This window comes from Pipistrellus kuhlii, unplaced genomic scaffold, assembly GCF_014108245.1.
Source record: "Pipistrellus kuhlii isolate mPipKuh1 unplaced genomic scaffold, mPipKuh1.p scaffold_m20_p_39, whole genome shotgun sequence".
Lineage (NCBI taxonomy): Eukaryota > Metazoa > Chordata > Mammalia > Chiroptera > Vespertilionidae > Pipistrellus > Pipistrellus kuhlii.
In genome coordinates this window covers 285,628-313,112 of record NW_023425539.1, presented here as the reverse complement: position 1 = coordinate 313,112, position 27,485 = coordinate 285,628, and the positions used below count along the sequence as shown (strand labels likewise).

The 27,485-nt window shown below is 49.0% G+C and overlaps 1 pseudogene; it reads left to right on the top strand.

Moving 5' to 3' along the window:
- Positions 1-15,035: 15,035 nt before the first annotated feature.
- LOC118702564 lies at positions 15,036-26,936 on the top strand (annotated as a pseudogene).
- The last annotated feature ends 549 nt before the right edge of the window (positions 26,937-27,485 follow it).

Here is a 27,485-nt window from a genome sequence, read left to right as displayed (position 1 = left end):
TCAGAGGGGTTTGCCAAGCCTGACCCGCAGCCTGGGGCATTCTCTACAAGCTCTGATACCTGATTCATCACGAGCCCCTTGCCCCAAGTGTCCCAAACCCACGTGCCCCCCCCCCCCTTTAGCCGGGCCGTGGGCCCTGGGGGAGGAGGAGACAGCCCCCAGCAGGGCCAAGGACGGGGGGCCCTGCCCGGGGAGAGGTGCTGGGGCAGCGGCTCTGCTCTGTGCCTTACCAGCCCCGGGGGCAGGGTGTCTGGCGGGAAGGCTGGAACTTCAACGCTGTTGTCTTTGACCTTGTGACATTTCCGCTCCGAAGGGTCAGTGCCCCCTACGCCCCGCTCCTTCGCATGTGCGCCTGCGCTCCCGGTCATGCGCTCCCCTCCCGCACCCCGGCCCGGGGGAGGCCAGAGGGGTGCCGCTTGGACCTGAGGCCCCCCGTTTTGGTGACTCCCCTTCCCTCTTCCTGAGGGGGTGACGTGTGGACCCTGACTGCCTATGTCCTGTAAATAGTGTACATTTAATTTATTGCTATGGTAGCACATTGTATTTGTTAATGTATAAAACAAAATTCTAAGAGGTTGACAAATGTATATTTTGTTGCTTAAACGTGTCTTTGCAGAAATTGACAATAAATAACATATTTTGTGTCCATCCGTGTTCGGACTTCTTTGCTCGGGGCCCCACCCCCCAGCCAGCGTCGCCTGCTAGCTCACCGGAGGTCGGAGACTGGCAGCCCCCGGGCCGTGTGGGGCCCTCAGATGTGCTACTTGAGCCTAAAAAGTGTTTTACAATCTCCCAGTGAGTTGCTGATGTTTAAAAAACCAGACTACAGCCCGGCCGGCGTGGCTCAGTGTTTGAGGGTCAACCCGTGAACCAGGAGGACACCGCTGGATTGCCCGTCAGTCGGGCGTGTGCCTGCGTTGTGGGCTCCATCCTCACTGTGGGGCACTCGGGAGGCAGCCCGTCAGTGATTCTCTCTCATCATTGATGTTTCTCTCTCCCTCTCCCTTCCTCTGCGTAATCAACAAAACTATATTAAAAATAAACAAAATACCGACTACAAACATTTTTTTAAGACCTAGAAGGTCACAGAAACTTCCCGCTTCTGTCACGAGTCCGATGAGACATCCCCGCCCGCGGAGTGGCTGGGCTTGCTCAGCGCTTACAGAGGCGCCTCGGTGGGGCCTGTGCACAGAAGTTCCCTCGGTGACAGCTGGAGCATCTCACCCTCTCCTGCTTCTGCTCGGCCCCGCCCCGGTGGGTGTCTGAGTTGGAGACCCCTGCCAATCACCGATGTGTCCTCAACCTGGGGCTTTCTCCTCCTGCCCACTTTCTCTCCGGAGTCCCAGTTTTTATTTCTCCAGGGATTCTTTCATGATGAAGTGCCCTCCCTCCTGTCCCCTCTGACTCCGAATGGCCCCACCACACTCTTACATAGATACCCTTCGTTTTATAATGTTTGGATTGCGTGTGTGTGTGTGTGTGTGTGTGTGTGTGTGTTTTCCCTTAAGCAGGCCTTTGTATATTGGTTGTGTGATCTTGGGCACATTTAAAAAATATATATATATATTTTATTGATTTTGTACAGAGAGGAAGGGAGAGAGAGAGAGAGTTAGAAACATCGATGAGAGAGTCATCGATCAGTTGCCTCTTGTACACCCCCTACTGGGGATATGCCCGCAACCAAGGTACATGCCCTTGACCGGAATCGAACCCGGGACCCTTCAGTCCCCAAGCCGATGCTCTATCCATTGAGCCAAACCGGTTTCGGCAGATCTTGGGCACATTTTGTAACCTCTTGGATTTGCATTTTCTCCTGTGTGTCATTGGAAAAACCATCTACAAGGGAAGCACGAGGAGAGAAATGGGTTTATCATTGGGAAAGAGCTTTGAAAAAAAAACCCCGGCAAGTGTTATTCAAGCGCCTGAGGTTCCAGGATGATTGTTATTGTGATAACTGGAACAGCAGCTGACATGTGTTGGCTGTTAGCACGAGCTTAAGTGTTTCCCATATTCAGCCGGTTTTCCTGTAACACGATATATTCGTTCCTAAAAGAAATCACAACACTATGCAAAGTTGTGCAAGTGGGAAAAACAGAGCCAGGGACATAACAGAAACACGGTCAGTGACACATAAAAATAAAAGTTCGTTCACTAGTCCTGGTCCATGTGGCTCAGCTGGTTGGAGAGTCCTCCTGTACACCTAGAGGTTGCCAGTTCGATTCCCTATCACGGCACATGAATATCATGGTTGTGGGTTTGATCCCTGGTTGGGGTACGTATGGGAGGTAACTGACCAGTGTTCCTCTCACAGTTCTCTCTCTCTCTCTCTCTCTCTCTCTCTCTCTCTCTCTCTCTCTCTCTCAAAATCAATGGACATATCCTTGGGGGAGGCTTAAAAAAAAATTTATGGTTGGTGAAGGCCTAGGGCAGGAGGGGGGAGGGAAAGGGGAGGGATGGGCTGGAGGGGGTCCATGGGGGAAAAAGTGGAACATATGTAATTCTTTCAACAATGAAGATGAAAAGAACAAATAAAAAAAAACTTGCTTTTAGATTTGGAAATTGCATTTTTGAAAATTATCAAGTAGGTTCTATTGTAATTCAAATAAAGCAGCATTGCTAATTAAAAACATTCATTCACTACCAAGTGGAAACGGCGGCACAGTTTTCCACGTTAGAGGACTAGGAAATGTATGAACTCTACAATAAACACGGTGTCCTTACTTTGAGTCAGACCTGAGGTTCGGTTGTGAGGGCCGGTGCTGGCAGGGCTGCCGCGTGTGTTACCGAGAGGCGGGGTGCGAGGTTTATGAGACCCGGGACAGCGGTCAGCCAGATGTGGAGGGTGTAGCTCACAGCACACGGTGTGCCCTGAGGCCGCGGATGCTGGCGTAGTGTCCCTGTGGGCTGTGTGCGTTCCTGTGCAGCTCGGCGTAGCTGGGCGCAGTTTCCCGCCAGCACCTAGTATTCTCGTGGGAGGGCTGCATATGCAAACATGCAGTTTGTGTTACGTTTTCTTCTAATATGTCAATGGCCTTGGACCAAACTACCAGTTTCAAAACAAGCATTTCAGCAGAACGGACTGTATCCTCTCACTTAGTCATCCAAACGGCCCATTAACGTGTGTGTTACCGTCTCCATGTCGTAAAGAGCCAGAGTCAAATTTCAGTTTGGAATGCAAGTTCGGTGTGGGTTTCCCTGGCTGTGCGGACCTCAGGACGAAGGGGTGTTCGGGAACGGGGTGCCAGATGTACCGGGACGGACCTGGCAAAGTGCATCCAGCCCTCTGGTTCCTCTGCCCGGCTCACAGCTGCAGTCCGGGAACCATGTCTGCAGTGTCCTGGGCCACCATGGTCACTCCCACATCATGTGAGGCCTCCCAGGCCTGTGGTCTCCGGCTTCCTATTTCTCAGAGTTTAGGTTCCACCTGCAGAGTCCCCAAGGCTGCAAGCGAAGCTGCATCTTTTACACAAACATCCAGGGCCATCTGCACCTCATGGGTTGTCTGCTTCCTGGGTTCATGCCCTCTTCCCAGGCGTGGGGGATCGCTGACTCCATGGAGCTCTGGAGGGTGACTGTGTCCTGTCTGTGTGGAAGGGCTGTCGGGGCAGGGGTGACTCCAGCCTGGCCAGCTACAGGTCCTCCGACCAGGGGCGAGGCACCTCTTTTCTGCCGAGGGCCATGTGGATATTGACAACATCATTCTCGGGCCACACACAACTACCAGCTTAGAAAGTGACCTGCTATACTACATGGTCAACCATTTGATTGACTCAGCCCTAGAGCCGGCCTATGAGCCGGACGCCCGCCATCCTCGCTAAACCTTCAGCTGGGCTTCTTTAGTCCCTTCCAGGCGTCTTCAAACTACGGCCCGCGGGCCACATGCGGCCCGCAGAGGAGTCTGATCCGGCCCGCCAGGTTTTTTGGGCAGTGAGCGCAGCCGAGGTGTTACAGTAGGAATTAGTAGTTCATATACTCAATAGTCCGGCCCTCCAGCTCTCTGAGGGACCGTGATCTGGCCCCCACTTTAAAAAGTTTGAGGACCCCTGCACCTTCAGCTTCTCAGCAAGCTCAGCAGGGTCTGTTCAGGTGTCCCCCACTAGAGGGCGCACTCTGTCAAGTTAGGGGCTTGGTCTTTAGACTCTTGCCACCTGTTCCCCCACCTCCGAGTCCAGCAGCTCGCAGCTGTCATCAGCCCTCCTGGGCCATCGCTCCGCCTCCCCGCGGGCGGAGGCCCATCTGCAGCTGCTGGGCCAGGCTCGGCTGGGCTTCTATCTCACTCTCCAAGTGCCTGCTGCGTCCATGGTGCTGCCAGCGGTGTGCCAGCCAACCCGCCTTTGCCCTCTGGGTGGCTGGCTCCAATACCACCACCGCAGTCCAGTTCTCTGACTTTGCAGTGGCAGCCAGGTACTAAGACAGGGCCATTTCAGTTCTCTCAGTCCTGTTTGTCCTAAACGTCAGTTCTGGCATCCCCACCAACCTCCTGGGGCAGGTTAGCCTGCTGGGCCCAGGGGCCTGTGCGTGGCAAGGACCCCCTCCTTGACCTAATCTCTGAGCCCCCTTTTCAGCTAGGGGTCATCTTTGGCCCGTCCTCGGCCTGTCCAGCCCAGTTTGAGCAAAGCATCCCATTAAACTGGTTTATCAAGAATCCGCTCCGCTCATCACCATTGATATCCAAGTTGCGCTTCCCCAGCCTTTGACACATAGCCAAGTTCCTTGTAGTAATTTTCCACCCAATCGCTCACCGTGCCTGCTGGCTAGAACGCCCCACGTGTTCCTGTTGTATGTGGAGCTTCGGTCAGTTTTCAATACAGTCCTCGCTGCCTGTGGCACTCATTGGGTGCAGATCTTTGACTGGTGGCTGCTTCCCCCGCCCCCTATGTCCAAGCCCCTCCCTCCTCTGCACTTCTCCTCCAGTGCTGGGGTGGGGAAGAGAGAGTCCAAGAGGCCTTCCATTTGAGGACTGCCTCTGGAAGACCTCCGTGGTTGTCTGGGTAGTCCGAGAAGCAGATACCCAGATGGGAATAAGGAATGTATTAGACTGCAGTGTTGCCCAAAGTGTGGTACGCGTACCCCCAGAGGTACAGGAAGTGTTTGGTGGGGATACGCGTTGCACCGGAGTTTGGTGAGGATATGCACTGCGCTGTGCTTAGTTGCGCCTGATTCTACGTTCTCATGAGTACGAGGGGTACTCAGCGTTACGAAAATTATAGAAGGGGTACACATATGTCAGAAGTTTGGGAAACACTGTATTAGAGGAAAGACCTGTGAGAGGAAATGGGGAAGGAGCTGGAGAAGGCTGGAGAGATGGGAGAACCATGGTGAGATGGAGGCGTCCTATATAATAAGAGGTAATATGCAAATTGACTCTCACACCCTCGCACAAGATGGCTGCCACGAAATGGCCAGTAGGGGAGAGTAGTTGTGGGAGACCAGGTCTGCAGGGGAGGACAGTTGGGGGTGGGGAGGGGAGACCAGGCCAGCAGGGGAGGGCAGTTAGGGGCAATCAGGCTGGCAGGGGAGCAGTTAGGCATTGATCAGGCTGGCAGAGGAGTGGTAGGGGGTGATCAGGCTGTCAGGCAGGCAAGCGGTTGGGAGCCAGTCATCCCAGATTGTGAGGGGTCCCCTACCTGGCCATAACATCTGGAGAACCTTTGTGGAATGTCATCCCCAACTTCAGAGCAGCCCTCTCCTCTCCAGCAGCTCAGCCTCAGGGCATGAAGGAATCCCTGGAGGGACGTTAACATGCGGATTCCAGCCACTAGAACTCACTGGGCTGGGCGGGCCCGGGGCCTGTAGCTCACCAAGCACAGGCGGGGTTCTGCTGTAGCCTTTCCCTTTGGGAGCCACTGACCCAGGTGCAGGCTCTGTGAGAGCCTCTCTCCTGTCACAGGGTCTCCAGCCCAGCGAGGAAGCGGTGGGGGAGTGAGGGTGCAGGGGGGTTGAAAGATGCCAGCCCCCCACCTCATTGAGGGACTGTCATCATCATTGTCACACAGATGCCTGTCCCAGCGAGACATAAGATCCTGCAGGAAAACGAAAGGGAGACGCCAGAGAGAACAGAATAGAGACACGTGCATCCAATAAAGCTTGTATGGCGTAGTTTCAGGGGAGAAGTGACTATGGCTGCGTGGAGGACACGACAGGGCAGCCTGTGAGAGGAGCACTGGGAGGAAAGATGAGCACCATGCAGGAAGCAGAAGGGATCTGGTGAAAAGGAAAGCCGGATACCGAGAGAATCAAAAGTTAAATGGAAATTTAAAATGGAAAACAGCCAGAGCCCCTCTCTTCAAATCAAAACAAATGACCAGAGGAGAGATGGGACGTGAGACGGCGGAAACCTACCTGCCGTCTGGGGATGAAGCCGCTGCCAGGAGGAGCCGAGGACGCCCAAGCGAAGTGTGCCTGGCACTAACGATGCTAAAGGGGAACGAAGCTCATCACCCCGGCAGGCGGAGAAGGTGGTTGGTGAACCGACTCCATCAAGTGGACGAAGAACACGACACAGCCCCTGTGAGAGAAGGAATAAGAAGACCTGCAGCCGAAACCGGTTTGGCTCAGTGGATAGAGCGTAGGCCTGCGGACTGAAAGGTTCCAGGTTCGATTCCGGTCAAGGGCATGTACCTTGGTTGCGGGCACATCCCCAGTAGGGGATGTGTAAGAGGCAGCTGATCAATGTTTCTCTCTCATCGATGTTTCCAACTCTCTATCCCTCTCTCTTCCTCTCTGTAAAAAAAAAAAAAAAAATATATATATATATATATATATATATACACACACACACACACACACACACGCGCACACACACACACACACACACACACACACACATATATATATATATATATATATATATATATATATATATGAAGACCTGCAGCATAGATGGGTCCGTACACATGAGAACATACACATGAGTGATGGGAGAGATGCAGCAAGACTGTACTGTCTGTGCTTATGAGAAAGAGGGTCGAGAACTGGCTCAAATTATTGGGTCAGATGCATTTCATTAATCTCCTGTAAGACATTATATTTAAGGAATTGAAATATAAGACTGACAGGGAAATCTTTATACCTTTGCTCTAAAATATCAATCGGCAGGTTTTACAAGAGTTTGTCACTAATAAGGGGTCTCAGAAAACGGCCAGGGAAAATGGACAAGGAGGCCCAGATGTCACCCAGCTACTAAGAGTGCAATAGTGAATATAGTGGGAAAATATTTTAACTTCTTTCATTATACAATTTTCCCCGAGGGAAGAAAGTTTCCCCAGACTGCCAAGGTTAAAATTCCAGCAGATACAAACAATTGCAAACTATTACAAGGACTCAGCGATGATAAAATTATCTAAGATTTTAATTCAGTGGCTTGTTGCCAGCTTGTATTGAGTAGGCTGACTTTGTGGCAGGGCTTCCAGCCAGCTTGAGCTAGTGTGAGCTGACAGAAAAGGAGGCATTCATTCAAGAGAGATGGCGGTGTCTTCTAGAATCAAAGGGCAGGGGTGCCGCTGAGCCCCCGAAGACAGCAAAAGTCCTATCTTGCCTCCGCTTTCAGCTTTTCTCTGTGCCTCTCCGTATTTTTTCTTTCTTTCTGTTGGGTGGGTTTGTGATAATTTTTTGTTTACCTTTATTCTCACCCTGAAGACCAGCTGAGCCGAAACCTGTTTGACTCAGTGGATAGAGCATTGGCCTGAGGAAGGAAAGGTCCCAGGTTCGATTCTAGTCAAGGGCATGTACCTTGGTTGCAGAAACATCCCCAGTAGGGGGTGTGCAAGAGGCAGCTGATAGATGATTCTCTCTCATCGATGTTTTTAACTCTCTATCCCTCTCTTTCTCTCTGTAAAAAAATCAATAAAATATATTAAAAAAAAAAAAACACAAACAAAAAACAAACAAACCAGCTCAGCTGGTCTCAGCACCAAGTTTTCCCTTCAGGCCTAGACTGTGAAATGGATCCAGTCTGTTCCCTTGTTAACTGGCACCATGCTCAGCTTTGCCAGCAGAGGGCGCAAGAGTCATGCTTTCCTTGTCAACTGGCACCATGCTCAACTTTGCCGGTAGAGGGCGCAAAAGGCACGTTGCAGGAGAAGGGTTCTGTTTCTGGTTCTACACTTGCTGGGCAAACTCTGGGACACAGGTGCATGAGTGGAGCTCAGGTCTGGCTCCTGCACCCTGGGCAGCGCATCCAATCCTAGGTTCCTGCAGCTCCTTCAGTGCCCAGCTCCTGCGGTGCCCAGCAACCAGCAACACCCGGGGGCCAGCTGCTTCTCTGGGTAGCAACCTTTTCCTGAGCCCAGTTGGTCAGTAACCTCGGAGTTCACTGGGTGAAATCTGATAGTTAGACAAGGGGGTGGGGGCTGAGGAACCAGAGAAACCAGGTTCGGGTGGAGCAGAAGGAACTGTGTGCCCCTAGATAGGGGTGTCGAACTCAATCAGAGAAGGGGCCAAAATCTAAAATCCAGCCTAAATCGCGGGCCGAATGGTTTACTGAACAGTCATAAACTGTCATTGTGATGGAAACGCAGCGGAATGCAGTGATGACAGCGCGGTGCGGGCCACATTGCAAGGCCTGGCGGGACGGATTTGGCCCGCGGGCCGTGTGTTTGACACATGTGCCCTAGGAGGTGGGATGAGATGCTCACAAGGTTCAGGTTGGGACCAAGGCTGGGATGGGGCCCGTGCAGGTCAGGGTCCCGAGGAGATGGAGGAGAAAACAGAAGCCCTCGGAGGACTGGACCACAGGAGGCAGAAGCAGAGAGGGGATGGGGAAGAAACCACATGGAAAAGAAATGAAGCCCGAGGTGGGGCCCGGAGCCCAACAGAGCATTTCGACACCCCCATGCTTCCAGCAGCACCGAGTTAATCTCCAGCATCAACATCAGGGTTGGGTCTCCGGACAAAATAACATCTGAACGATCTGGTCTGACCTTACTGGGCTTGAACAAGGTCCCCGGGGGGCTGACCAGACCATAGAGCAAGAGCTGCGTGAAGTGGGCTGGGGAAGGCCCCAGGCATGAGCCTGAGTAGGATGCTGAGTGTGAGCAGAGAAACACAGCCCTGTCCCAGGCCCTGGGGGAAGCCTTATGGGGCCATCCCTGTGCGAGTAAAGAGGGACTAGGCTCAGGCTTATGGGAAGAGAAACACTTGCCCCGGATCTTGGGCCGTTGGGTGGAAGGGAGCTGGGACCCTCGGGCTGCCTGTCAGTGGGGATCACAGTAGGTCCTCGGGTTACGTCGGAGATCCGTCCCCAGGGTGCCAGGTAATGCGATTTTCGCCGTAAGTCGGAACCCACCTACGTAAGCACCTACATCACTCACACGGAGCCACACCAGCCGGGCTAGTTTTTAATAGTTCAAGTAGGACATCGAAAAGTATTTTTTATTTCAAGAATGAAAACACGAAGCAAAGAAATCAAAGACTTCACTTGATATTCAGCAATTGACTCTGAAATTGAGGGCCATGGGAAATAAAGGGAAGCTCTGAATGAAAAGTGGCAATTATTGTTTCCCATGATATTTTTAAAAATATATATTTTCTTGATTTTTTTGTTTTATAGAGAGGAAGAGAGAGGGATAGAGAGTTAGAAACATCGATGAGAGATTATCATCTATCAGCTGCTTCCTGCACACCCCCTACTGGGGATGTGCTGGCAACCAAGGTACATGCCCTTGACCGAATCGAACCTGGGACCTTTCAGTCCCCAGGCCTACGCTCTATCCATTGAGCCAAACCGGTTTCAGCTGTATCCCATGATATTGAGGCGAATGGAAGCAGGGCAGGGAAGCTTACACTGTGCTGAATCCTGTGACATTCAATTTGGAGCAACCATGAGATGTTATCTTGTACGTAGTTCCAGCACATGTTCTCTGGGATCTGACACCCCTTTCCTGGGTGAGGATGGTGGCCGGGTGTGGGGACAGTCTGGGTGTGGATCAAACCCAGCAGCTCTTTCCGGATGTCCTGCTCCCCCCACACTGTTCCCTTTGCTCTCTTTCCACCTACAGAACTGAGCTCACCTTTCAGGACCCCATTCCACAGCCACCTGTTCTGTGAGGCCCTATGAACCTCCGAATGGTTTTTATCGCTTCTTGCAGAATCCCATGACAGCTTTGCATCACTGTATTGTTCTGATAATATTGATGTACTGCCCTCCCCACAACCGGGCAAGGAACTGCCTGAGGAGCAGGGTTCTGGCCCATGACAGACTCTCACTGAGTACTCATTGGATGAATGAAAAGACAAATCACAAGAAAACGTGATTAGAGGCCCTGGCCCAGTAGCTCCGTTGGTTAGAGCATCATCCTGATACACCAAGTTTGCAGGTTCAATCCCCAGTCAGGTCACATACTGGAATCAACTAACAAGTGCACAAATAAATGGGACAATTGATCTCTCTCTCTCTCTCTCTCTCTCTCTCTCTCTCCTCTAAAAATCAATCAATTAATCTAAAAAAACTGGGAATAGAAGTTAACAACTTGTCCCAGGGTCGGGAGTTCTGAGCTCCAGTCACAGCTCCACCATAACTCTCTGTGTGACTTGGGAGAGACTCATTTCATCTTGTCTTGGTTTAGCAGAGTGTCAACGAGAAATAAGAATCGTTCCCCACAGGGTACTCAACTCAGTCATGCGAGATAAAGGGTGTAAAAGTGCCGATCAAATGTAGTGAGGTAATAGTCCTCACCTGAAGTGGAGGAAGTCAGTGGAAGACAGGTTAGCTATTTGCAAAGGTTGGAACCAGCATGAGTGTTCACTGAGAATCAGGGGACCTGCCTTGTGGCCAACACCATCACCAACAACCTTTATAGTATTGAGCAAGTCCGTTTTTCTCTGGGCCTCGGTTGTGTTACCATAAGTTATAGGTTAGGAATAGGTTGTTCCCAAAGAGCCATCTGCTTTAAGGATGTGACATTCTTGAGACCCGAGGCCAATGGGACCCTGGGTGGAACGGACTGATGTACATTGGGGCAGGGACCCTTTATGTCATGAATGTCCCTAGGAATCCGTATTTCATTTGACTTCATCTCCCACCAGCACATGGGCAAAGCATGGTCCTAAGCGCCCCCTCGCTTCCATGTCACAGAATGCTGTAGGGTTTAGGCAGCAGGAAGACTGCCACCTGCCCCTGGACAGGAACTTCACCCTGCTCCACTCGCACTGGACAGCATTCTGAGCATCTCCTCTTTGGCCCATAGCGCTGAAGAGGGGACAGGATCACAGACGGTCAGAATGCAGAGCCTGAGATAAACCCAGCTGTGCGTTCTCAAAGTTGAAGTCCAAGGTTCAACCAGTTTGCTCAGGGGATCTGGAAAAAGCTGTGCTGGTGGGATCGTGTACAGGCATGAAGATGGTATGCAGAGAAGGTGAGCATTCGGCAGCCTAGACAGGCATTGGCCAGAATTTGCCTGAAAAGGAGCCCAGATTTGGAACCTCTGTCCACAGCCCACCCAGGGTGGAGAGAACTGGGCTCCCTTTACACTGAGCTCACAGGTAAGCAGTTCTGAGTCACACCCTCATTGGCTAATTGGGAAGCTGGGATCCATAGTCAGGCTTAGATGCTGCTCAATGGACATGACATTCAGAGTCCAGAGTTCAGAAATGTTCAGACCTTCTAGGTCAAGGTCTCCCCTTATCCCCCTCCACAGAGTTGGTTTGAAAATTAGAAATCCTGACAGATTAGAAAGCTCCTGCCTATTCCTCCCGATGTGGGGTCTGTTATGTACTGGGACCTAGGAAGGGAGCACTGTCATGCTTAAACACACACACACACACACATATTGGATGTGATGATCTTGGGTGGGATTAAAAGAAAAGCATACACAGAGGAGACGACAACTGGAAAGGAAAAGAGGTTGGAGGCACTGCCTACACATGACAGTCCTCCTCCTACTTCACAGCTACCCCCACATGAGCCTGAGGAGCCCGAAGAAGCACCTGCTGCATAACCCATTGAGCAGGCAGGAGAGAGAAGGGCCCTGACAGGCACAGGGACTTATCCAGGAAGAGGTAAGAATGATGGGTTGAGTCTGAGCCCAGGTCTGTCTCCTCAACCCTGGATCCAACAGAAGTTCTAAGGTGCTGGGAGAGGGGTGTGTTGGTGCCACTGTGTACAGATCAGGAGTTTTATGGAGAAGAGGGGTCTTCAGACAGCGACCCACAGGACTATGTGCATAGCTGTCATGAGATAAGGGAACTGAGACAAAACAATCCCAGGTACTGAGGTCACTATCCAACAGAACTTTGACACCTGCAACCAGGCAACCACATCAGCCCACAGGCAGCTCACTTGCCACGAGGCATTTGCCAGTGCAAGATGTTTTCTCTTTGTGTTCCCAGTGATTGGTGTTCTTGCTTCTGGAGACCCGGGAGTGAGAGCTTTTTTAGCCGGTGCAGGCGTTGGTTCAACCATCAACCCCAATGTTGCCGGCTAGTTTCAAAAACATGGCCTCAGGTAACATATTATGGCTGGAGTCAGACCAGTCTTGGCCAGGCCAACTCTGTGAGCCATCCCTATGCAGCCCCCATACCCCCGGGACAGAAAGAGGTTGCTGGGTGTCGGATAACCTAGCAGTCCTGTCATGGTCACACTCAGGACAGGGCAGGCAGATGGAGGCAGATGGGCTTCCAGAGGGGCCCTTATCTGTGCCAATGGGCATCCTAAGCCCTCAGGCTGTCATGCCTGTTCCTCACCAGTAGAGGTATCATCAAATAAACTCGTGTGTGTGTGTGTGTGTGTGTGTGTGTGTGTGTGTGTATGTGTGTGTGACTGGAGTGGAAGGTCACAGGGGCAAAGAACCAGCAACCCAGGGCTCTGAGGCTTTCCCTGGGTGACTGGGAACTGCCTTTACAGAGCTCCGCATAGGAGAAGAAAGAGAAGCCAACAGATGGGGTCCTCAGCTCCATGCCCCGGCAGGAGGCACAGGTGCCCCATCCCTCCCCACGCACGCAGCACGACCACAAGGTGAATGTAGGAGCTGGGCTGACCCAGACTCCAGGACCCCTTGCAGTGAAAGAGGCCCTCAGGTTTGAGAAGGCTCCCTGCTACTCCCCAGAGATCCCTCCCAGATTCCAATTTCCAAAGGCATCAGGGTCCACATCTCCTCCTTCCAACCTAACCTCACTGTCTATCCCCTTTTCGATAAGATGAAAGTCACTGCCCACAAAGTTTTGGTAATATCAGAAGGGAGACTTTGCACCATTTCACTATATGCTCAGTCATGAGTATTTTTGGATTTTTCTAAAGACTTTCCTGTTGTTGTTGTTTTTTTTTAAAAAAATATATTTTATTGATTTTTTACAGAGAGGAAGGGAGAGAGATAGAGAGCTAGAAACGTCAATGAGAGAGAAACATTGAACAGCTGCCTCTTGCACACCCCCCACCGGGGATGTGCCCGCAACCAATGTACATGCCCTTGGCCGGAATCGAACCTGGGACCTTTCAGTCCACAGACCGACACTCTACCACTGAGCTAAACCAGCTTTGGCTGTTTTTAATATATTTATTTAATTTAGAGAGAGGAAGAATGGTAGAAACATCAATGATGAGAGAGAAACTTTCCTTGGCTGTCTCCTGCACTGCCCCTCCTGGGGATCAGGCCTGCGACACAAGCATGTGCCCTTGACCGGAATTGAACACAAGACCCTTCAGTCCGCAGGCCAATGTGCTATCCACTGAGCCAAACCAGCTAGAGCCAGACTTTCCCTTTCTAATGCCCATTTCCACGTGTCCATGTTGTCCTGACAATCCTTACACACCTTGTCCCACTCTTACACATCATGGTGATTAGTGGGGATGCTTTTCCCAAAAGGAAGTGGAGCTCAAGGTACCAAGTCTGTTGCTTTGCCCTTTGCTGCCTTGGGGACCACATCCCCTTAGACCCTCCCGGTCAGGAGCTGGGGCCTCCCTGGGCTGACAACATACCAGGAGGGGGACATGTTATCAGGGCTGGCAATCCATCTCTTCGCTGCTGTGTGACCCGGATATGATCCCCCCCTGTTGCCATGTCAGCAGTGCTGGCCTTAACAACCCACTTGTCCTAATATCCAGACCCTCCCACCCCAGGAAAAGCCTTGTGTTGCCATATTAGAATGAGATGTTTTGTCAGAAATCCCAGGACTGATGCTGTAATACAGGGAGGTGCTGTCCATCCTCTGCTAAGAAATGACCGGAGATATAAATGTGTTGCATCATTCCTCACCTACAATTCTACTTTTCCTGCCAAGTATCTTTTCTCATGTCAATATGAGAAATTTTCAAACCTGTGAAGAATTTTTGTGAGTTTATTTTAGCCAAAGTGTCACCAATTGCCAGGAAACAAAATATCAATGAATAGAGAGAATGGCAGCTTTGCACCTTATTTTATACATTAAAATTGAAGCAGGAGACCTACATGGGTCCCATGAACTCCACTGGTGATGGATTAGGGACCAGGAGAAAGCAAAGTGGGGAAAACCCTGAGGTTGGAGGGACAGTAAAATGGTAGACACGTACTTCTTTCCCTGGGTGTGTGCAGGGTAGTTAACAGTCAACAGTGAACCCAAGAACATTGAGGGGATGTGTGGTCTCTGCAGAGAGCAGAGCGGTGCCTGTGCTTGGAGGGGTCTGAGTAAAGGAAAATTATGTTGACAGTTTGAGGATATGTTATTCTAGATGCAAGAAGACAATAGACTCAGTTGAGGTAAAGACTGAGCCTTGTCAGGGAAGATGCAGGCCTAGGATGTGACTGCCCACCATAAACCGCCTTTACTTTAGTTGAAAAGTTTTAATTTCAGACCATCCTTTGTGGTCACTTTAGGTCTCTGAGTTTGCAAGGCTGCCAGGTTAGCACTCCTGCCCCACCTATTGCCACCAATCACTGTGTGCCTGGGGGTTCGTCTGAGCTGCAGCCCCCCCTACTTGTCAGTTTATGAATTGCCACTGATGGCATGTGCCCTCTCTCCCAACACAGGGTAGAAAGACCACCTCTGTGAGTCCTGCAGCTACAGCTTCACCATCATCCGCTGGCCGAGACAGCATGCCAGCTGCCAGCAAAATACTGGTGGCTATGAACCTCTTTGGAGCCTGGGAGGTGGACTGCTCCAACCCCACTTGTGTGCCCAGGCTATGCAGCCTCACCTTGACCAAGCTGCTGATTCTCAAGGAGCTATTCCAGGAGCTGACCTCCTTAGTGATCGCGGTGAGGATTGCGGGCTCACAGTTTGTCCTGAGGTCTGATGACATTGTGGTGCCTCCCAGGAGACCAGTGAAGACCGACCTGGCACTGACCTTCTCCCTGAAGTACCCCCACTCCATCAAGAGGGAAGGCAACCAACTGCAGATCCTGCTGCAAAAGAAGTTGCGTAGTGAAAACCGGACCAAATTGGGTTACCAGACGCTGGCCATGGGCACCATCGACATGGCTGAGGTGATGCAGGGAGCCCCTGAGGATGGCCAGGTTTTGAGCCTCCACTCCACCATCAGGGAGGCATGTAGGCACGTAGCTATACTCAGCATCTCCTCACTGTCCAGCCAGCCCATTGACCTCATTCACAGCAACCAGGAGGCCAAGTCCAGGGTTTATTTGTCTGAAATAGAATGCACAACCATCTCTGAGCAGCAGGCCAGCCATGATCCCGGGCAGAGGCAGGACCAGGATGAGGAGGACTTCCAAGTGGAAGAGCCCAGGAAGCAGCACGAAGAAAGACTAAGATGGGCATTAATGACCAGGCAACAAGATGCCAAAATCAAAGTTGGGGTGTGGCTGAGCCAGGTTCAAATGTGGGAGACAGACCTGGACTCAGAGGAGGCGTCTCTGGAGGATGTCCCTGATGTGGAGGAGGAAGTAGATTTGCTCTATGATTCTCTAGAGAAGTTTACTGATAGTAGATCATGAGTGTGTCCTGAGCAGCATCCTCTCAGGGATACAGTTACTCTCACTACAATTCCCAGCCCCTGATGCCAATGAAGATCGTGGTGGCAGGGGCACAACACTACTCCATGTGGGTCTTCATGGAGCTGCTGTGACATGAGAAGCCTGACTGGGTAACTGGGTTCCCACCCTGTGATCAGGTACCTGTGCTCTGTGGGTTACTGCTACAACTTCTTCTAAGACCTGGTGTGGGGGGACCTGTTCCTCAAGCTGGAGGCTGGGAGGGCGTGCAGGACACGCTGGGCATGTGCTCCCAATCACCAAGTACATGCAGGGGGTCAGCTGTGCCCACCAGTTGCCCATCAAGAAAGCCATGCTCTCCTACCAGCAGAAGTGCTCCGGTGAAGAAGAGTCCTTCCGCTTCATTCCCTTTGTGGGGATGGTGGCATTTGAAATAGTGGGACTGTCCTGGGCCACATCAGGAGACACAGGCCACGCAGTCCCCTTGGGTGTCAGCACGCGTTCATCCACCCCGCCATACAGGTGTCACCACCAAAGACGCCACACTACCACCTCCCCAAGGCAGAATCTCAGCACCAAGATGACATGGCTTCAGCAGGCTGCCCAGCAGTGGTGAGGAGGCAGCCATGCCGTCCACGGAGCTGCTGTGGTCACCAAAGCAAAGGACAGGGTTTTCCCCACAAAACCAAGGACAGGGATCAAGGGGAAGCTGCCAATGTAGAAGGAACTTTTTTTTTTTGGTCTTGAGTTGGCTAAGTTCTTTATAAAGTTTGGTTATTAACCCTTTACCAGATGTATTATTGGTGAATATTTTCTCCAATTCAGTAGTTTTTTTTTTTTAAATTTTGTTGATGGTTTCCTCTGTTGTGCATACATTTCTTTAGTATGATGTAGTTCCATTGGTCCATTTTTTATTTGGTTTCTCTTGCCTGAGGAGATATATCAGAAAAAAACATTGCTAAGACAAATGTTAGTGTGCTTACTGCTTATGTTTTCTTAAAAATATGTTTTTATTGTTTTTTAGAAACAGAGGAAGAGATATATATATATATGAACATCAATGAGAGAGAAACATAGGTCGGCTGCCTCTTGTACCCCCTTACTTGGGATTAAGCCCACAACGCAGGCATGTGACCTGACCTGGAATCAACCTCTTGATACCTGGGGCAGCCCTCAGTCCACTCAGCCAACCGCTCAGGCTGCTTACAGCTTCCTCTATGGGTTTTATAGTTTCACCTCTTACATTTATGTCTTTAATTAATTTTCATTTTGTTTTAGTCTATGCCAAAAGTTAGTCGTGATTCCACTATATTCCTTTATTTCACAATCTTATTTTTCACACAGAAGCAAAATTTCATAATAGTGGATCATTCTCTTCTGACAAGTGCAATATACTCGTGCCATGAATATCATGAATTAATTTTTTAAGTTTTCTCTTTATTCATATAATCTTTTGCATAAATATATTATTGGCTTGAATATTAGGAATGATATTCTTCTTTTAGACTGTTGAGTCTGTTTAAACAATATTTTAATCTATTTATTTTCAAAAAGGCAGGTTGGGTTTACTGCAGGGTTTTTTTTAGGGGAGATGGAGTAGAGTCACCAAAATGAAATGTTGATTGATATCCAATATAGTAATCTTATAATTCTAAGACATATGACAGAAATAAAGAATGAAACTGGCCAGTGTGATTCATTGGTTGAATGTCAACCTATGAACCAGGAGGTCAGGGCACATGCCTGGGTTGTGGGCTTGTTCCCTAGTAGGGTTCATGCAAGAGGCAGCCAATTGATGATTCTCTCTCATCATTGATGTTTCTATCCCTCTTCCTTTCTCTCTGAAATCAATAAAAACATATTTTAAAAATAAAGAATTAAAGAAGATTCACGTAAAATGAGAGCAGGCATATTTCTATTTATTTATTTATTTATTTATTTATTTTTCTGAGATATAATTTAATTTTTTAAGGAGGCATAAGTTTTAGATTAGAAAACACATTCTAAGTCAGATTAATCAACGAAGGAGAAACACCACTGAATGAAACTTAGTAAAATTTTAATTTTAAGATTAAAGAAAAACCATGCAGGGTGAAATATGAGGTTATTCAAGAAGAAATAATAGGTAATAAATGACAATATTGACTTGGAGAAAGTTGCCCTCACCTAGGGCCTTGATGTTTTCTTAAAAATGCATCAAGATGACTGAGAGCACAAAACTGAGAGCGTGTTCACCACAATGTTGACAGAGCCTGTATGACAAAACTTGAAATGACTTTTACTTTCATTCTATCCCAATTTCTTGTTTTGCTTGAATTATTCACATTGGAATGTTTGTTCATAATCAATAGATTGCAATGTATTAAAAAACTATTTTGGGAAAATGGATTCCATAGGATCTCTATAAAAATTACTTCATAAGTTATTGAAGAAGAGTCAACAAATTTCAAATAGTGGAAGTTGACAATAAGTGAATACAAGCTTCAGACAGACGCTAATGCTAACAAATCATCTTAGAAAGGTAATAGGGATGGCACATAAAAAAGGAACTAGAAATAAGCCTCATTTATAAATATAATTATAAAAATCTAAATAAAATAATTGAAAATTAATTTAAAATTTTATACCAGGAATGTGAGTGTGTTTCAATATTACCAAAATGACTCATGCAAAAGGCACTGATAAAGTATCTAATTAAAAAGAAAAAGACAGAGCTAATTACTAAAATACTACTGTAAAATGTAAATAAAAGGACAGTTACTAAATATATATACACTCTTAAACATTTTAAAGCTCCTCATGACACTCAAAATATAAAATTACAAAACTTAGCAAGGGTCTACATGGCCTGACCCATTCTTACCCACACAAGGCTATATTCCTCCACTCTCTCCTTCACTCCAGCCATACTGACCCATATTTAAATCCATAAATACAGCAAAGACCCAGCTCAGGGCCTTTGCACATGCAGCTCTCCTTCTGCAGTGCTCTCTGATTGAGACTTCATAGTGTGGCTTTTTTCATCCTTCACATCTCAAAATATGAGTTGTTATCTATGTTCATTCAGCCAGATTCAATGTAACTTATTTATAGGTGCTCCAATTTATTTTTCCAAATTTAATTTTTTAAAATTTCTTATATATTATATTTTCAATAGGAAAATGGCACATTAAGTTATTTTAATCTTTGGTATGTTTGGAACATGTTTGGTAAGAAACAAGATATTGAGCTTGCATTTCCCCCCAAATAATTATACAGTTATCTCAATGCCATTTATTGAATACTAGAGGTCTGATGAATGAAGATTTTTGCAAGAATGGGCCTGCCTTCTCCTGGTTGCTGGAGTGAAGGGCTGCTTGGTGTTTGTTTATGCAAATTAACCTGCCATCTTGGTTGGGTTAATTTGCACAATCACTCCTGATTGGCTGGTGGGTGTTGCGAAAGTACAATCAATTTGCAACATAAACTGATGAACAAAAATAGATCTAGAGACAGAGAAGCATAGAACCGATCCTCAAATCTTGATGGGAAAGCAGAGGAGAGTGGGTGGGAGGAGTAAGAGTTTAACCAAAAGACTTATATGCATGCATATAAGCATAACCAATGAACACAGATACTGGGGGTATGGGAGTGTGTGCTAGGAGGTGGGAGTGGCTGGGCAGGAGTCCATGTGGGGAAATGGAAACATATGTAATTTTTTAAACAATAAAAATAAAATAAAATAATATAAAAATCCCTCTTAGTAATAAACAAAACAAACAAACAAAAAAACCAGCTAGTGCTCTTTCTGGATCCCAGAACAAAGCACCCCCCTTCCCTCCTACCCCAGCCCCCAGATACAGAGGAGCAGGCAGGAGCTTCCCAGTATGTCAGGATTTCTAATGTCCAGACCAACTCTGTTGGAGAGATTGAAGCCTTGGCCTGGAAGGTCTGAGCATTCCTGAACTCTGGGCTCTGAATATCAGGGACATGGGGTAACACCTGCCACTCTATGGACATCAGTTTCCCCATTTTCCATTGAGGGTTGGGTTCCGAACTCCATAAACCTGACCTCAGAACAATGGGGCCCAGCTCCCTCCACCCTGGGTGGGAATTGGACAGAGGTGCATGAATGTGGTTCCAACTCTGGGCTCCTTTTCAGACAAATGTTGTTGCCCATCTGACTTGCCGAATGCTCACCATCTCCCCCTTGCGTCTCCATGTCTGTGCATGACTCTGCCAGCGTATCTTTTTCCAGAGCCCCTGGGGAAATCTGGGTGCAGCCAGGAAGCCAATTTTGAGGACATATCGCTGGGATCATCTCAGGCTCTGTTGGGTTCGGTATCATGTTCATTTATTTTTAAATACATATGACCCTTTTGGATAAAGCATGTGTGAGTATCACCAATTTCATAAAACATTTAAACAAACAAAACACTTCTCCCTATCAGTTGAATTGGGTCAGATTTTATTAGCAAAGATATATATTTGCTAATATTGCTATAACATTCCCTAGTTGGAAACAGGTTTTCATTAAAAACAGACATTGGTTAAATATTCCTGCCATTTACACAGAAGCTTTACTCTGACCAATGGACACAGACACTGGGGATGTTTGTGGGAGCATGTGCTAGGGGGTGGGAGTGGCTGGGGAGGGGTCCGTGGGGGAGAAAGGAAACATATGTAATAAAATAAAAATTCCTCTTAATTGGATGTGGTTAAGAACAAATAAAGTAGCCCCAGTATCTATCTCCAAAGGTCTCAGTGGCTCCCTTTCTATGATCATTTCAACTTCTCCGAAACTATCAGTGAGAAGGGGAAACACCCTTGGGTCAACCCTCTGGTTGTTTTGTAGCCCCCCCCCCCCCCCCCCCCTTTATTACATCTTACTTCAGTTTCCTATGATTCTAACAGTGGACAGACTTCTCTACAGGAATTTTCTTACAAACTGTATTTACAATAGAAATTGTGTTTCATTTGTTGGCAGAAATCATTAGCTATATTCATTGGAATTGGTTAGAATAGCCAGGATTACATGTTCTGACAGATAAATGCCTTTGAGAATCCATCAGGGTCATTGAGAAAATCAGGAACAATTGCTGGTTCCTCTCTTGCTGAGACAAGCTTTTCTCCAAAGGGAGCTGTTGGAATTCCTATTCTCATTATTCCTTAGTCAGTAGGGGGTGGTTGTGGAGGGGACTGAAGCGGAAGAAAGAAGGGAGGGAAAGGGTAAGTATATAGGGGGGGAAGATGGGGTGTTGGCATTCATTAGCTTCGGAGGAGTTCAGACACAGTTTCTAATTCCTTAATATTCTTAAAAAAGAATTTATATGTGTTTCTCCTTAGAATCTACTCATTTCCAAATCAAGATATGCCTCCATTCATTAATTCATTTTAATGTTAGACCTGACATTTTTCTAATTTTTATTGCATGCCAAAAAATTAATTTAGGCACGCAAATAAAATGCATTTTGACTATTTATAGGAGGATATTTTCTAGTTAAATCTTCCCATTTTTGTGAAGCACTTGCAAGTAAAAGCTTGTTAATTTTAAGTGTATTTTGTCGTTGTTGATTTGTAGTTTGTGTGTGTGTGTATGTTGTTATTATTGTTGTTTTGTTTCTTTTTCTGATATCTGCAGAATCTGAGCAAATTTTCTAAGATTGTAATATAATGTAGTTGGTCAACATGTACTGCTTATAGTTGAGTTTTATGAGGCTCTCATCCCTCAAGTAACATTCAATCCTGTTATGTGCCTTGGTTTTCTACTGCTGTCTAAAACAAGCAGAGGGTTCAGAGAACTAGTTGACCAAAACAAATGGGTGCTCCCCGACCAGAACCAGTCACTTTAATTGCAGTTGAGTTTGCTTTGGGGCCCTTGCATGTAATGAGGAATGACCTGCTACCTCCACAGAGATTCTTAGTCACCTAAGAATACCCGATATTCAGGCTGGAGGGAAGACAAGGCCCTGTATTTTTGGAGCTGATCAAGTTCAACTTTAATTTATACAGCAAAGGTTAATTTTTCGCAGATTCTCAGAAAGCAGTTCCAATTGGAAAGCCACAATATAAAACCAGGCACCCATTGTTCCTCCTGCCTTGTCTTAGCCTGAGTTCCCTCAACCCTTAATCTTAGTTTCACCTGGAGTATTTAAAATACAGCTCAAATAAATCAAACCCTCTACCACCAGCAAGGGAAAGTCCTTGGTCTAAGACACAATTCACCCACGTTCACCTGATGGGTGGGGAGCCAGTGGGTTCAATGTTTTTTTTGTTCAATTGTAGCACTGGGTCCACAGTTTGGTCTGGGAGGGAGGTGGAGCAGGTTCTTTAGAATCCTGACCCACTATGCCAAGTAAATATCAAAGTAAGAAACACTCAAACTTGAGAAGAATTTTTGTGAGTTTATTTAAGCCCAGCTGGCAACAATTGGTGGGAAGAAAATCTCATCGGATTGAGAGAATGCTCTGGAGAATGGTGGTTGTGCACCTTATGCGATACATTACAATCAAAACAGGAGATGTATGTTGGTAACATGGAATCCAGTGGTGATACATTAGGGTCCAGAGAAATAAAAGTGGGGAATCCTATGTGACTGGATAAACAGTAAAATGACACAGACATCCCTTTACATAGGTGGACATAGGAGACTTACAAGTCAACACTTAACTCAGGAACAGTGGGGGCATTTGTGGGCTCCACAGAGCATTGCCTATGCTTTGAGGGGTCTGGAAAAAGGGAAATTCCTTTGACCTTCCAATAGATGCCAAAAGACAATAGACAGGCTCAGTTAAGATAAAGATTGACCTTAGTCAGGGAAGATGCCAGCTTAGGACATGACTACCCACCATAAATTGCATTTAGCTAAGTGTTTTCATTTCAGAACACCCTTTGTAATATCTTTAGGTCTCTGAGTTTGCAAGAACACCACACAGGCCTTCCCTGAACTAGTCAGAGAGCATGTGGTCCCTTTCGCAATGCTGTCCTTGGATCACTCGTGTCCCACCTCCTGACAACAATCTCTGAGTGCTTAGGGGTTCGGTCTGCACTACAGCGCCCAACCCAGCTGGCAGGTGATAAGCTGCCTCTGACAGAATGTCTCTCCTCTGTCCCAATAAGGGAAGAGAAACCATCACCCCAGAATACAGAAAAGACCTGTATGGGGCAAGCAGCTGCAGCTTCTTTGATGCCCACAGTACTGGTCTCCACAACCCCCTGCACCCCTGACCCATGCCCAGGCTCAACACACCAATGCTCAAGAACATGTTTGCTACCCAGGAGTTGGACAGCTCTAGCCTCAGATTCCCAGGTTGTGCAACCTGACCTTAGTGAAGATGGTGGTCTTCAAAGAGCTGGAGGAGGACCTCAAATCCATGGTGATTGCCAGGAAGATGCAGGGCTCCAACCTCATATCAGTGGTGAGCAACATGAAGATGGGAGTGGGCTGTTCCACAGTGGACAACTGGAGACAGACCTGGGGCTGACCTCACTGCAAGACCCCAGCTTCATCAAGAGAGAAGGCAACAAGCTACAGGTCTTGTGAACTGGAGGAAGCGCTTTACAAAACAGATAATCTGGAGCTACAAGACACTCCCTGTGGGAGCCATCCAAATGGCCAAGGTCAGGCAGAGACCCCTCAAGGGTGGCCAGGGGCTGTGCCTCTGCAGTAACATCAAGGAGGCTTCTGCCAAAGTGGCTGAGATCTGGATCTGCTCCCTGTCAGCCAGCCCATCTTCCAGGAGGTCAGTGCCATACAGGCCAGATGCAAGCCCAAGTCAAGAGTTAACTAATAGGCCAGCAACAATGCTACCCATGGGCTAGACTTAACTAAGGAGGGCATTGACATGGGGATGTCCAAGAAGCAGAGGCCATGGATATTAGGAAAGACATCCATTACCAGGCCACAAAATATCAAGAAGAAAGTCATGGCATGGCTGGGCAAGTTCAAATAGTCAGAGGAGATTCTGGACTCGAGCATGCCCCCAAGTTGGAGAGGGATCTGGACATGCTATACGATTCCCTAGAAAAGTTTAATGACAGTGACCTGGAGGAGAACGACAGTACCCTCAGCAATCCCAAGCTGAAGTGTAGGCTGCTCTTTGAAGGCTTAGCACACTCCAGCTCACAGACAAAGATGGGAAGCATCCACAGGCCCCAGAGCCAACAATAGCCTGCAAATCTGGCCAAAGTGTGAGAGAACACATGAGCCTCAGGCATCAATCATCCCAGCGACAGTGTTTGGAACACGGTGGCCCACAGCAGCTCCAACCCCAAGTTCTCCTGTGTCTGTACCTTTGTCATGAGGACAGTGCCATGCAGGCCGGCCCAAGGTCAAGTCCACAAATCACTACTCTAAGGAGGAGTATGAGAGCTTCTCGGAGCAGGAGGCCAGTGAAGATGCCGCCATGGGTAGGACCCAGACCAGGACAACTTTGACATGGGGAAGCTCAAGAAGCAGTAACTATTGAAAGTCACAACTATGCCCATGACAAGGCATCCAAACTTAAATCAGAAAGGCATAGCTTGGCTGAGCAGGGCCTAAGTATCCGAGTAGGTCCTACACTCAGAGCAGGATCACCTCCCTGAGTGGAGGAGGACCTGCGCCTTCTGCCTGACATGCTGGAGAACCAGCGACAGTGGCCCAGATAAGGAGGAAGAGAACAGCCTTCTCAGCACCATCAAGGCCAAGTTCAGGGCATACTGTGAAGGCCTGTCACATTTATGTTTAGAAAAGGACGTGGGAGCATCCATAGTGCCTAGAGGCAGGAAGAGCTTCCGAGCCCTAGTAGGTTTCATTGGGGGCTAGTGTGTTGGCCCATGGACTAAAAGATCCCAGTTCCATTCTGGTCAAGGGCACACATGTCTCAATTACAGGCCTGATCCCCAGTCCTGGTCATGGCATGTGCAGGAGGCAACCAATCCATGTGTCCCTCTCACATTGATGCTTTACTCCCTCTCTAAATCTCCCTCTCCCTTCAACTCTTTCTAAAAAATCAGTGGAAAAATAAGGTGAAGGTTAACAAAACAAACAAAAGAGCCTCCTAGTCTGGCTGCAGTGCCCAAGACCAAGCCCAGGCAGCAATAGCCAAGTGACAGTGTCTTCCACTTAGTGCCTCAGAGCATGCCCACCCAGGGCAGCAGCCAGCAGAGCCCAAGGACAGCTCGAGGCAGAGCCCTCAGCCCTGGACATACTCACCAAGCTGCTGCCGCCCAGTGGGCTCATCACCAAGACAAAGCTCTCATCATCCCCTCCACCAAGGCCACGGGGCAGCATCGAGCCACCATGGCTGGGGCAGGTACCTGAAGGAGCGGCAGAGGGCACAGCCACAGAACAAGAGGCCAATAGCCTAGCGTTGCCAGACCCAGGGAACCAGCTGCAGATCCCCAGGAAGACCACATACAACCAGCTGAACCATGTCCTCCTCTCTGATGACCAGCTGCCGGAGAACATCCTCCTCCTCAACACCTCCGACCGACAGGAGCAGTTCCCCTCGGACACCCTGCAGGGGCACACGCTGCCTTGCTGTGCACCTGCTCCCCTGCTGACATCCTGGTGGCCTTCAGCTCCATCATCGGGCGGATACGGAGACACTGTCACTACCGAAGCCGGTGAAGATCCTGGTGGCTGGGGCACAACTAATTCAGCGCTGTGCTGCGCATCTTCCTGGAGCTGCTGTTCTACAAGATGCTTCGCTGGCTGGGCTACATGCGCTTCCTGGTCATCCCGCTGGGTTCTCACCCTGTGGCCAGGCACCTGGGCTCTGTGAATTACTGCTACAACAGCGTCTTCCAGGACCTGGCTTGGTGGGACCTGTTCCACAAACTGGAGGCCCAGAGCGCCATGCAGGACATGCTGGACATTGTGACGAGAATCACACAGTACATCACGGGGCCAACTGTGCTTACCAGCTGCCCATTGAGGAAGCCCTGCTCTCCAACAAGTGGAAGAGCCCCCATTAGGAGTCCTTTGGTTCATTCCCTTCAGGGCAGTGGGTGAAAGTTGGGATAGTGCAACAGTCCTCAGACATGTCAGGAGACTCAGATAATGGGCCCCCTTGGGCTGCAGCGTGCTTTTGTCCATCCCTCTGTCCATACCTCTGGTCGCCAAGGAGGCCTTGTCACCCCACTTAGCTCCCCATCAGTGAGTGGGGCTTGTTCTCCATTAGCCAGGGCGACGGCGCCAAGCTGATGGAGCGGCCGGTGGATAACTGGACGGCAGCCCAGCCCACAGACAGGAAGAGAGACTCGAAGAAGAAAGACCTGCCTACTGCCGACAACACCCCCAAGTGCACCTCCCACTCTCTCCGGGTCAGCAGGCTGCACAGCAGGGGAGGGGCCACAGCAACACCCACCGTCCATGACAGGGCTCACCAAAGAGAAGAATAAGATGGTGCTGTTTTTGCCCAAGAAAACCAAGGACAAGGTCGTGGAATCCAAAAGCCAGTGCCTAGAGGGCATAAGTCACCTGGTATGCAGGGCCAGCACCAGCAGAACATGCTGCGGGTCCTCATCAAAGGTGTGGTGTGGGATGACGTGGAGTTCTTCCAGCTGGCAGCCCAGGGTCCTCCCACGCCCAGCACTTCCCCATCTGCATCTCCAGACACTACGACTCCACCTTTCAGCCCTGCCTGTGGCCCTGCTGATGCCAAGCACAGGAGGGCCCAGCTCCTTTTCTGTGAATGTTTCAGTTTAGTACAGAGACCGACCCTGGGAATACAAAGAGAAACCTTCTTAAGTACAAATGTACTCACAACCTGGAAACTATGTGGTGGCCGCCAGTGGGAGCCCCCAACTGCTCTGCTGATTTCCAATTTCTCTGGTGGTGGAAGGTCAGGCGGGTAGTGCTGAGCTGGACTCACTGAAAGTGAATTTGACCTCAGGACCCCTAACACTCCCAGCGCGAAAGGCTCTCACCTTCTCCACCTGCCCTTCCTGGGAGCCAGGACTCTGCCCACACAGGACTCAGCTGGTGGTCAGATGCCAAGGGCTGGCCCCCAATCGGGCGTCCTGAGCCGAACATGGAGGCCAGTCAGCCCAGCCCTGGGCCCCAGCTGCCAACCAGCCCAGTGGCCCCAGCACCACCCACTTGGGGTTCCCTAAAAAAAATACCTCTATGGTGCAGACCCCCAGGCACACGGAATAGACAAACTGGTGGAATACCAGCTTCCTGCTTCCTGAACAAAAACTCTGCTTTTGCCCTCATCATTCTGTTATTTCAGAACATTTGTGCCACCCAACAGGTGTGGGACCATGTATTTACCCGGTGAGCACCCTGCCCCTCCACAGCACAGTGTTCCCTCGGCCACCTGCTTGCTGTGAGTCTTCAGGTCACTTCATGTTTCTGAGTGTTTGTGCCCCTAAACACGGGTGAGTTGAGGATCAAGCTCACAGGATTATTGTAGACACTCAGTGGGGTCCTCCCTGGAAAGTGCTCTCTGGGTGCCCGGACAGTGGAGAGGTCTGCTGGACGGGCTGTGGTTGAGCTCATTGGCCATTTTCTCTTCCTCGTGACAAATCCTCTACCTCATCTGTGATTGTCAACGAGGCCTTGGGCTAAGCTCTTTTCTCCTTAGATACAGAGATTAGAGATTCTAAGAGGAGTCTGTGTCCTGGGTGAAGCCAGAACCCAAAATCCCAGAAGTGAGC